The sequence below is a fragment of the Lathyrus oleraceus genome, chromosome 4, assembly GCF_024323335.1.
Source record: "Lathyrus oleraceus cultivar Zhongwan6 chromosome 4, CAAS_Psat_ZW6_1.0, whole genome shotgun sequence".
Taxonomy (NCBI): domain Eukaryota; kingdom Viridiplantae; phylum Streptophyta; class Magnoliopsida; order Fabales; family Fabaceae; genus Lathyrus; species Lathyrus oleraceus.
Window position 1 is genome coordinate 455,872,780 of NC_066582.1, and position 11,047 is coordinate 455,883,826.

Genomic DNA, 11,047 nt, shown 5'->3' on the forward strand with positions numbered 1-11,047 from the left:
TTAAAATTTCTCCTTTAGAGATCCTTACAAATGGTCATGATCAGTGATAGAATATTTACCTCTTGTGATGATCGAAACCTTTGGTGCAGATCTCTTGTGACGATTAAAACCTTTGATGCAGATCCACGAAACGATCACGAACGTTGAACGATGACAACGTCTCTACTCAGTCCACACGAACGGGTTCCTTCAATCTCAGTGCTAGCTGGTACGAATGAAGGCTTTGAGTGAGAGAGAGAGAGAGAGTGAGAGAAAACGAAAATAATGCAACCGCAAAATTTTTGCTTCCGCACAAGGGTTCTATTTATAGAACCACTTGTGTGGGCTTCAAGCTAAAAGCCCACTTAAGTGTATTTTGGCCCATATCTTATAATATGCCCAAAGTCACTTAAGCCCATGGTACCGTACCATATTTCGTATTCTACTCAAGTACACCGTACCTTACGATGTTCCATAACTCACTTAAGGGCACCGTACCTTACGGTATTCCTTAGTTACTCTATCTCTCATCAATCCGTCCTTTGTGTGTGACCCTGTAGGTTTTCGCGGCGTTGGCAATTATATTAAATCATGTATTTAACATAATAAACAGTGAGCGGTATCTAGCAACACATCACTGCTACCCAAGACACGAAAATGTCATGTGATCTGACAATTCCTTTTGTGATAATACTTATGTGTATAATTACCCTTTTGCCCTTATGTCTATATTGAACACAAGGCATAAACCGTGTCATCCTTGTCCAGTTCAATATTGGACCCATAGACATTTATCCTGTTATGCAGGATGGGCAAATTCCATCTAGGTCACTCATGTCCCTCAGCATGCTTCGTGGAGTACCCATCGACTGTCTTTATGGTTATCCAGTTACGGACAACGTTGGATCAGCAATAAAGCACTCGACTCTACATCTAGGATCCATAGTGGTTTCAGGTCGAAGAGTGGAATACACTATTATCACCATGAGAATAACTTATGACACCTTGCATAACTTTCTATATAGTATTCTCATAGCGGGTCAATCCGGTATAAATATTACTCCTAATATTCATACCTATGTTTAAGACTTGATAACTCTTTATCCATGATCCATGAGATGTGATCATCAGTCTACAAACATAATAGTCTTAATGCTTTAATGTTATCCCACTTCACACTAAAGCTCGACTACGGATACTTTAAGAATAGTGTCCTTATGTTTAATGTGATCTCATGATTAAGTTATACTTGATACATTAAACAGACTAACTATTCTAGGGACTTTATTAAACAAACGTAATAAAGAAAAAGCCTTTTATTATTAATAAATAATTCGATACAAGTACCAAAAGTATTGGCCTCTAGGGCTTACACCAACAATCTCCCACTAGCACTAGAGCCAATCAGGCATACCCTTAATACCCATAGATCTAGTATGGCCATCATGCTTCTGCTGCGCAAGAGGCTTTGTCAGTGGGTCAGCAATATTGTCCAGTGTAGGTACTCTGCATATTTTCACATCTCCTCTATCTATTATCTCTCGAATGAGATGATAACGCCTAAGTATGTGTTTGGATCGTTGGTGAGATCTAGGCTTCTTGGCTTGTGCGATAGCATCATTGTTATCATAATAGAGACCAATGGGATCCACAATGCTAGGGACTATGCCAAGTTCACTAATGAACTTTTTGATCCAAACAACTCCCTTTTCTGCATTTGAGGCAGCAATATACTCGGCCTCAGTTGTAGAATCAGCAACTGTACCTTGCTTTGAACTTTTCAAGCTCACAGCGCCACCATTTCAGCAAAACACATAACCATTGGAATCATTCATATTAAAGCGTCTCAGCACCTTGTCTATGTACTCTGACTTAGGCCAAGCATTTTATGATCTATCTCTATAGATTCTGATTCCTAATATATAGGCTGCTTCACCTAGGTCCTTCATAGATAAGCATTTCCCCACCCAAGAGTTTACTTGTTGCAGGGTAGGGATATCGTTTCCAATAAGTAATATGTCATCCACATATAATACCAGGAATACGATCATGCTCCCACTAACCTTCTTGTAGACACAAGGCTCATCTTCGTTCTTGATGAATCCATATTGTTTTATTGTTTCATCAAAACGAAGATTCCATGAGTAGGTCACAAGCTCATCTTGATCCATGAGTAATACATCACCTTGATCAGATATCCATATATCTCAGGTAGGTGACGTATCCTGCCTGACCTACGCCGGTCTTGTTCTACTTGAGCAGGTTGCTCTTCCACAACTTCTTGTGTTTCCTGCTCTAATTCCTCCATAGGTGTATCTATGCTTTGTGATCCTTGAATTTCTTCAAGCTCTACTTTCCTCCCACTGGTTCCTTTGGAAATAAAATCCTTTTCTAGGAAAACTCCAGTTCGAGCGACAAACATTTTGCCCTCAGAAGGATTGTAGAAGTAATACCCTTTTGTTTCTTTAGGATACCCCACAAATAAACATTTGTCAGATTTGGGCTCAAGCTTAGTTGAAATTTGTCGTTTCACATAAACCTCGCAACCCCAAATCTTTATGTAAGACATATGTGGTCTCTTACCACTCCATATCTCATATGGTGTCTTATTAACCCTTTTGGATGGAACACGGTTAAGTGTGCAAGCTGTTGTCAATAGTGCATGTCCGCAAACGGAGTTTGGAAGATCAACGTGACTCATCATGGATTTAACTCATTAGGTTTCATCCTTTTAGTATTAATGTTATAAGTTGGCATTATGAGATTAAGGACATATAGTCCATTGCTTACTTGTGCAGTAGCATAGAATATATCATTCAAATAAATTGAGCAACAATTGTTCTTTATTATAAATGAAAAACCAAACTTGTCCAAACAAGAAATGGAAATAATATTCCTGCTAATTGCAGGTAAATAATAACAGTTCTCTAACTGAATTATAAAACCACTAGGTAAAGTTAATAAGATCCTACGGCTAAAGTAGCAACCTTTGCTCCATTGCCAACTCGTAGGTCAACTTCACCTTTTGCAAAATCTCTACTCCCTTTCAGCCCCTGCACATTTGTACAAGTGTGAGAACCGCATCCAGTATCTAATACCCATGATGCAGAAGTAGATGAATTAATAACAAAATTACCTGAAGTTGAAGTCTCTACTCCATTCTTCTTATCTTCCAGGTACTTTGGGCAGTTTCTCTTCCAGTGTCCGGTCTTACCGCAATGGAAGCAGGTGCCTTCTTTTGCTATGCCTCCATTAGGCTTCAAAGCATCAACGGTGGGTTTGGGTTTGGCAACTTCCTTGCCCTTCCCTTTATCACCATGCTTAGTGGGCCTTTTGTTCTGTCTCTTTCCATTTCCGATCATCAGAATGGACTTCCCTTTTGACTTCAGATTCTGCTCGGCAGTTCTTAACATGGCGAGCAGTTCAGGAAGAGATTTGTCCATATCATTCATATTGAAATTTAGGACAAATTGACTGAAACTATCTGGCAACGATTGCAAGATCAAATCAGTTGCAAGTTCCTTTTCGAGGGGAAAACCCAACCTTTCAAGGTTTTCCACATACCCAATCATCTTGAGCACATGGGGACTTACAGGGGCTCCCTCAGCTAACTTGCTTTGAAAAAGGGCTTTTGAAACTTCAAACCTCTCATGCCTTGCTTGCTCTTGATAGAGCAACTTCAGGTGTTCGATCATATCGAATGCTGACATGTTCTCATGTTGCTTTTGCAATTCTGAGTTCATCGTAGCCAGCATGAGACAAGCAGTTTCATTGGCATCATCGACATGCTTCTTATAAGCATCTCTTTCTGCCTTAGGTGCAGAACTAGGAGGTTCCTCTTCAGGAACAGGTGTCTCCAAGACATACAACTTTTTATCATGTTTGAGGACAATCCTCAGGTTTCGGTGCCAATCCAGAAAATTTGTCCCAGACAATTTTTCCTTGTCAAGGATTGATCGCAAGATGTTGTTAGAGGTGTTTGTTGTCATGGTAATCTACATAAGAATTAAGAAAATATAAGTATCATTGACATATTTAATTAGGCCTTTAATCAAATATGCTCCCACTATTTTATTCAAAACAAATGACCCTCATCATTTGATTCGGAAAATCCCGTTGGAAGATTTTCTAGTGGGTCGAGATCCATATTTCACTTCGTTCTAAGTCCGCGTAGGCGGATTACACAAAACTAGGTTATTTAGGTAGGAACTCCTTCCAGTTGTATCTCATACAACTCTCGAAAATTTCAGTTGGGTGAATAACTCCTTATTTCAATCCATCATATGGATTATTCCTAACTCTTGCTTCTAAAACATATATGATATTATTATAATTAAGTTTGACCCATTGTCTTAGCAGTTGGATATTACAATTATCCCATCGCACCTTACTAATATAGAACATGCACCTCGCTTTGGCGAAACCTACATTATTCGATACTAGTCTTGATGAGTGCTAAAACTTGGAAAGCATAAACTTAATATTTTAGTTTGAGGGAATTGCAATTGTTATGATCTCACCGGCTTGTTTATCATATAAATCGTCTCTCACATGCATCAACATACATTCACATGCATCAACATACATACAAACAAAATGAAACAGTTATGGCCCCTAGCGCAATTGTTCTCTCAAGCCAATGAGAGAACCTTAGCTAACCTACTACGATCTAAGCTTCTCCAAGCAAGATCTTCAAGGTTGTCCTCCTTTAATATTGAATTCTTCTCTAAGCTTCTCCAAGCAAGATCTTCAAGATTGTCCTCTTTTGATATTGAAATCTTCTCTTTCTTCATAACATTGTCTTCTTCTCTTTATTCATAACATTACATTCCAGAAGAAACTCGTTTTACATACGAGGGTTTGAGATGAGAAAAGAAGTTACATTAAGATATCAAAAGGAGAGGCACGACACGCAGGTCGTATTTAAAAACCCAAAACAAAATAAAGGACAACTAAGGCCATAACTGATCACCACAAGGAAATAATAATAAACACATTGTTATTATTAAATTTTAATTCCTTTAATTAATTAAAACCAAATAAAATTTCGGCGACCGACCACACTACGCAGAGTCAGCCGGGGGTTCCGCTGCCCGGTCAGTGGACGGGGTCAAGGGGCAGCGCCCTTGCGGGGTTGGAGGGGCAGCGCCCCTGTCCAAAATTTTAATGAACAATTCATTTGGAATGGACATTGTTTTGCATGAACACAACCCTTGCGTAGTCACAAAACAGGAACCCCGAGAATTCTGACCTTGTGAGTGTGACGACCGTCACAGGCATGTTACGCCCGTCACAGGGCCAAAACAGAAATGCCTAGTTTTCTGGACTTGTGAATGTGACGACCGTCACAAAGCACGTGACGACCGTCACGCCCTTGTTACGACCGTCATGGGTCTGTTACGAACGTCACGCGTCTTGTTTGTTACGCCTGTTGCGCTCGTCACACGAGCTTTACGCGGCCAAACTAATAGGGCTTTGAAACAGTCTACGGACCTCTTCCAAAAAGCCCTAAATTCACAACTCTTTGATGGCACAACCCTTGCGCCGTCACCAACCCTAATGCGCCAATTTCAGACCGTCAAACACACCTCGATTGTTGATTCAGTATGATTGATCAACAGGTCATTGCTTCACCATACTAATGTCGGATTCCGAAGCAAATGACCATTGATCGCTCAAAGGAAAACAATCATTTAGTGTTCGAATGAACGAAACAGAAACAGTATATCACATATACCGTATTTTGCATTAGGATTACTTATATCATATATAAGTTGATCGGTCTCAATTGCGTAACCTATGGACGATCGATGTATCGCTGCTTCACCATACTAATGTCGGATTCCGAAGCATAGTCAACATCAATCATCCAACTTGTACACTCATGATGCCAAATTTAATTACCCGTTTAATTAATTGATTCATTATGTCTTTTAATCATATTAATACAGAAATTAAACACCTATCCGATTCATGGTTTCATAAGTGGCTCTGATACCACTGAAGGAGAATTGCGACCCAAAGCGCAGCGGAAATTAAAATTTCTCCTTTAGAGATCCTTACAAATGGTCATGATCAGTGATAGAATATTTACCTCTTGTGATGATCGAAACCTTTGGTGCAGATCTCTTGTGACGATCAAAACCTTTGATGCAGATCCACGAAACGATCACGAACGTTGAACGATGACAACGTCTCTACTCAGTCCACACGAACGGGTTCCTTCAATCTCAGTGCTAGCTGGTACGAATGAAGGCTTTGAGTGAGAGAGAGAGAGAGAGTGAGAGAAAACGAAAATAATGCAACCGCAAAATTTTTGCTTCCGCACAAGGGTTCTATTTATAGAACCACTTGTGTGGGCTTCAAGCTAAAAGCCCATTTAAGTGTATTTTGGCCCATATCTTATAATATGCCCAAAGTCACTTAAGCCCATGGTACCGTACCATATTTCGTATTCTACTCAAGTACACCGTACCTTACGATGTTCCATAACTCACTTAAGGGCACCGTACCTTACGGTATTCCTTAGTTACTCTATCTCTCATCAATCCGTCCTTTGTGTGTGACCCTGTAGGTTTTCGCGGCGTTGGCAATTATATTAAATCATGTATTTAACATAATAAACAGTGAGCGGTATCTAGCAACACATCACTGCTACCCAAGACACGAAAATGTCATGTGATCTGACAATTCCTTTTGTGATAATACTTATGTGTATAATTACCCTTTTGCCCTTATGTCTATATTGAACACAAGGCATAGACCGTGTCATCCTTGTCCAGTTCAATATTGGGCCCATAGACATTTATCCTGTTATGCAGGATGGGCAAATTCCATCTAGGTCACTCATGTCCCTCAGCATGCTTCGTGGAGTACCCATCGACTGTCTTTATGGTTATCCAGTTACGGACAACGTTGGATCAGCAATAAAGCACTCGACTCTACATCTAGGATCCATAGTGGTTTCAGGTCGAAGAGTGGAATACACTATTATCACCATGAGAATAACTTATGACACCTTGCATAACTTTCTATATAGTATTCTCATAGCGGGTCAATCCGGTATAAATATTACTCCTAATATTCATACCTATGTTTAAGACTTGATAACTCTTTATCCATGATCCATGAGATGTGATCATCAGTCTACAAACATAATAGTCTTAATGCTTTAATGTTATCCCACTTCACACTAAAGCTCGACTACGGATACTTTAAGAATAGTGTCCTTATGTTTAATGTGATCTCATGATTAAGTTATACTTGATACATTAAACAGACTAACTATTCTAGGGACTTTATTAAACAAACGTAATAAAGAAAAAGCCTTTTATTATTAATAAATAATTCGATACAAGTACCAAAAGTATTGGCCTCTAGGGCTTACACCAACAAATTGAAATTAGCATACACATGATATATTCTAACATAGTGAATCAACAGATTAAAACCTAATCAAGAACCTAATGATTTCTAGGTTAATCATATTATTTTCAATGTAATTAAAATAGTGATTAAAAAAGGGACCAACTAAACCTAATGGATCAAAAACTAAACATGTTAATTTGCTAATCTTTTAGATGATTTTCTTTATGCATTAAAACAATTAGAAAAAAAGATGTAAAAATGCCAAAAAGAAAAATATGACAAAAATAATAAAATGGCATAACAAATGGGGAGCGGGTATATGAAATGCAAATATGTGCAAACAGAAATTTAGGGCACGAGCTCATGGTACCAAGACACACGTTGCATTTGCCTCTGCAGAGGGGTGTATGATAGCAATATCGGGTTGCAAACAAGAAAAACAAATGGGCTTCGGAGAGGAAGGCCCACAAACACACATGGGAGGGGGAAGAGGAGTCAGTCAAATTCAAATGTAGAAAAACGCTCAAGTAAATTTCACTCCACTCTCAAGATTTTGACATGAGAACACCTTCCTCTGTCGTGTCGGAGGTCACCTCCGGTAGGGGCGGAGGGTTAAACCATGAAAATCATATATCACCTTCTTCGCCTTTTTCTCCTCTATTTAACTCCATCACTAATTCCAGTCAATTTGAACTCTAAAGCCTAAACTGAATTGTTTCTATCTATGAACCCTAAACTCCAAAAGCTAAATTAAATTGAAACCTAATGAAATCAAAGCCCAAATTGTTGGGGCTTTGATTCCCCAATCCTTACACTACATCTCTGTAACAATTTTGAAGTGAAAAGATGGAATAGAAATCTTACACTTCCGGAGAAGGTGAAGACGAAGATGAAATTTCGGTAAGTTCTTGTTGAATCTCCTTCTTACTTTTGAATTCCAAATCTTCTTCTTCTTCTTCTTCTTCTTCTTCTTTTATTGAGCTTTGTTGTTATATTAGTGACTTTTTTGAGAGTGACTGAGGGAGGTTGAAGATTGAATGTGATGGAGTGATTGGAGAGTTTTGTGAGTTGAGAGGGTGGTTATGTGATTCGAGAGTGAGAATGCTCAATGAATCGAGATAGAGGGTGTGAGAAATGATTTTTTGATGATGGAATCTGAAGTTGATGAATGAAGGTGATGGTGAGATTTTATAGGGAATGAAGGTTAACATAGTTTGTTATGTTAATTTTGATCAAAGCCAATTCAATTTGGAGTTTGTTAACTTTGTTAACTCGGAATGGTGAGAAACAGTTAGGTTAGTTGCGAATTTCAATTTCTGTTAGGTTGGTTAGGATGTGAGTCATGTTAGTAGTTAGATTAGTTAGTTAGTTGTTAGGTTTGGAAAGTTTTTTAGGATGAATTTTAGTTTGGGATTGGTGATGGTTATCATGGTTGTGAAATGAATGTGCAATGAATTACTGTTGGAAAATCGAGTTGCTGGAAGTAATAGTTTGTTTTCATGTGGACTGCATTTTTGAATGGTTGATTTGCTTGTTAATAGTTCTGTTAAGACTTATCTCAATTAAGTATGATGGGATGGGATGATTGATATGATGAATGGTCAGTTAATTGGATGTTGATCTAAGCTTTGGTGTTAATGTTAATTTGCAATGCCTTGGACTGTTTGTAATTGCCATGTCTTGCTATTATGAGAGTTGCTTGTATATGACTGTTAATGGTAAGATGCTTGGATGTATGCTTAGTGTGCAGCATGTTATGAACATGCTTTATTATTGTTGCATTACTATGTTAATATGTGATGTTCTATCAATTGGATAAATGTATGTATTTTGGATGCTAGGTGAATGAATTGATTATGTGAATGTTTGATGTGGATGCATGTTCTACCCATGTATGCATTGCAAATGTTCACATATTTTGAAATGTTATGGTTTGTGAATGCTTTGAACCTAGATAATATGTATGATAACTCATTGATTGGTTTGAACAAAGGCATACAAGTGGCTTGCATCATGTGGCTTACTCTTGAAGAAACATGGGAGCATGGTGAAGGAAACATCAAGAACATGTGGATCCTTGATGATTCAAACAAGATGACTTATAGAGAAGTGAAAATAGGAATTAGTGTTTATGATGGATAAAATAGTCAGTTGACTTTGGTCGATTGGTTGACCAAAAAGTTAATAGTTGACCAAAAATCAACTTAGGTAAAAAAAAAATTTATATAGAATGATATGTAATGACTCATGGTGTAATGATGTAATGATACTTTGAATGCAATGGATTCCCCTTTATTCAAATGGACTTTGAATAAATCATGACTTAAAATTTGACCTAACTTTTTAAGTAGGCATAATGAGTCCTTAGGTCCCTTAACGTTAAGAGAAGTTTCGTGTTGGTCCCCTAACTAAAAAATGTTACATATTGGTACCTTAACTTCTCTTTCGTTAAAGTATTTAGTCCCTTCAGTTAGTTAGGGTGAGAAAACGTTAAGTATGGCTGAGGTGGCATGCCAGTTATGCAACCATTCAAGTTAAGACTCAGTTGTTGTGTTATAAACCATTTAGGGTTCATGTTTTCCCAATATTCATCTTCCTTCTTCGTTTTTCACTATGAATACATTCATATTCCATCTTCCATCGTGCATTTGTATGTTCATACATCCATTTTCCATCTTCCATCGTGCATTCGTATTCCTCCATCTTCCATTCGTGCTTCAATGCCTAAGAATGCAAGTAGTACCTCAATCACAAACTTTGATACATCTGAACCTGTGCTTCATAGAAACAAGATAATTAAGTTTCTTTTCCAAGATGATAGTGTTCTTCGTATTGTTACTGATGTGAATAGTGTCAACTATGGGAGAAATTTTTGGGGTTGTAGAAATTACAGAAATCACATGGACAAGGGGTGTAATTTCTTCAAGTGGTTAGGGGATGAATTTGTTGATGAAAGGGATTTGAAGCTTGAAAGACAAAAGAAGAAAATTAATAAATTGAAGAATGAGGTTATCCACACTAAAGGATGGCTGAAAATGTCCATTGTGGTTGGGATGTTGAGCTTAGGGTTGAACCTTGTATTTGTAATAGAGTATTTCAATTAGGATTAGGGTAATTTAGTGTTTTGTTTTCACAATATGAATGTAATATTTTGTTTATTTAATGAAGAATGTTAGTGTGTGTTTTTAATAAAGTGTTGTGTTTGTACATTATTCATCTGTTTTAACACTGATATGTAACTAGTATAAAAGCTGGAACAAAATATAACCTGTTATAATGTATATCTATAACATTCCAAAAAGTTATACAAAAAGGCATTATAAGTCATTGTCATTAAGACATTATAAGGAATATCAATAAAATTACAAAAAGGCATTACAAGCCATTGTCAATAAGCTATTATAAGGCACTAAAATAACATTACAAAAAACCATTATAAGCCATTGTCAATAAGTCATTATAAGGCTCTAAAATAACATTATAAAAAGGCATTATAAGTCATTGTCAATAAGTCATTATAAGACACTAAAATAACATTACAAAAAGTCATTATAAGGAATAACAAACATCACAAGAAACATCAAGGTTGACTTGAAACAGGCTTCCTACCCCTTTGAAATTTGAATGATGCACTTGCAAAAATGAGCCTTGTATTAGAATGAAAGAACTATGAATCATGCCATTGAAATGAATGTGAATG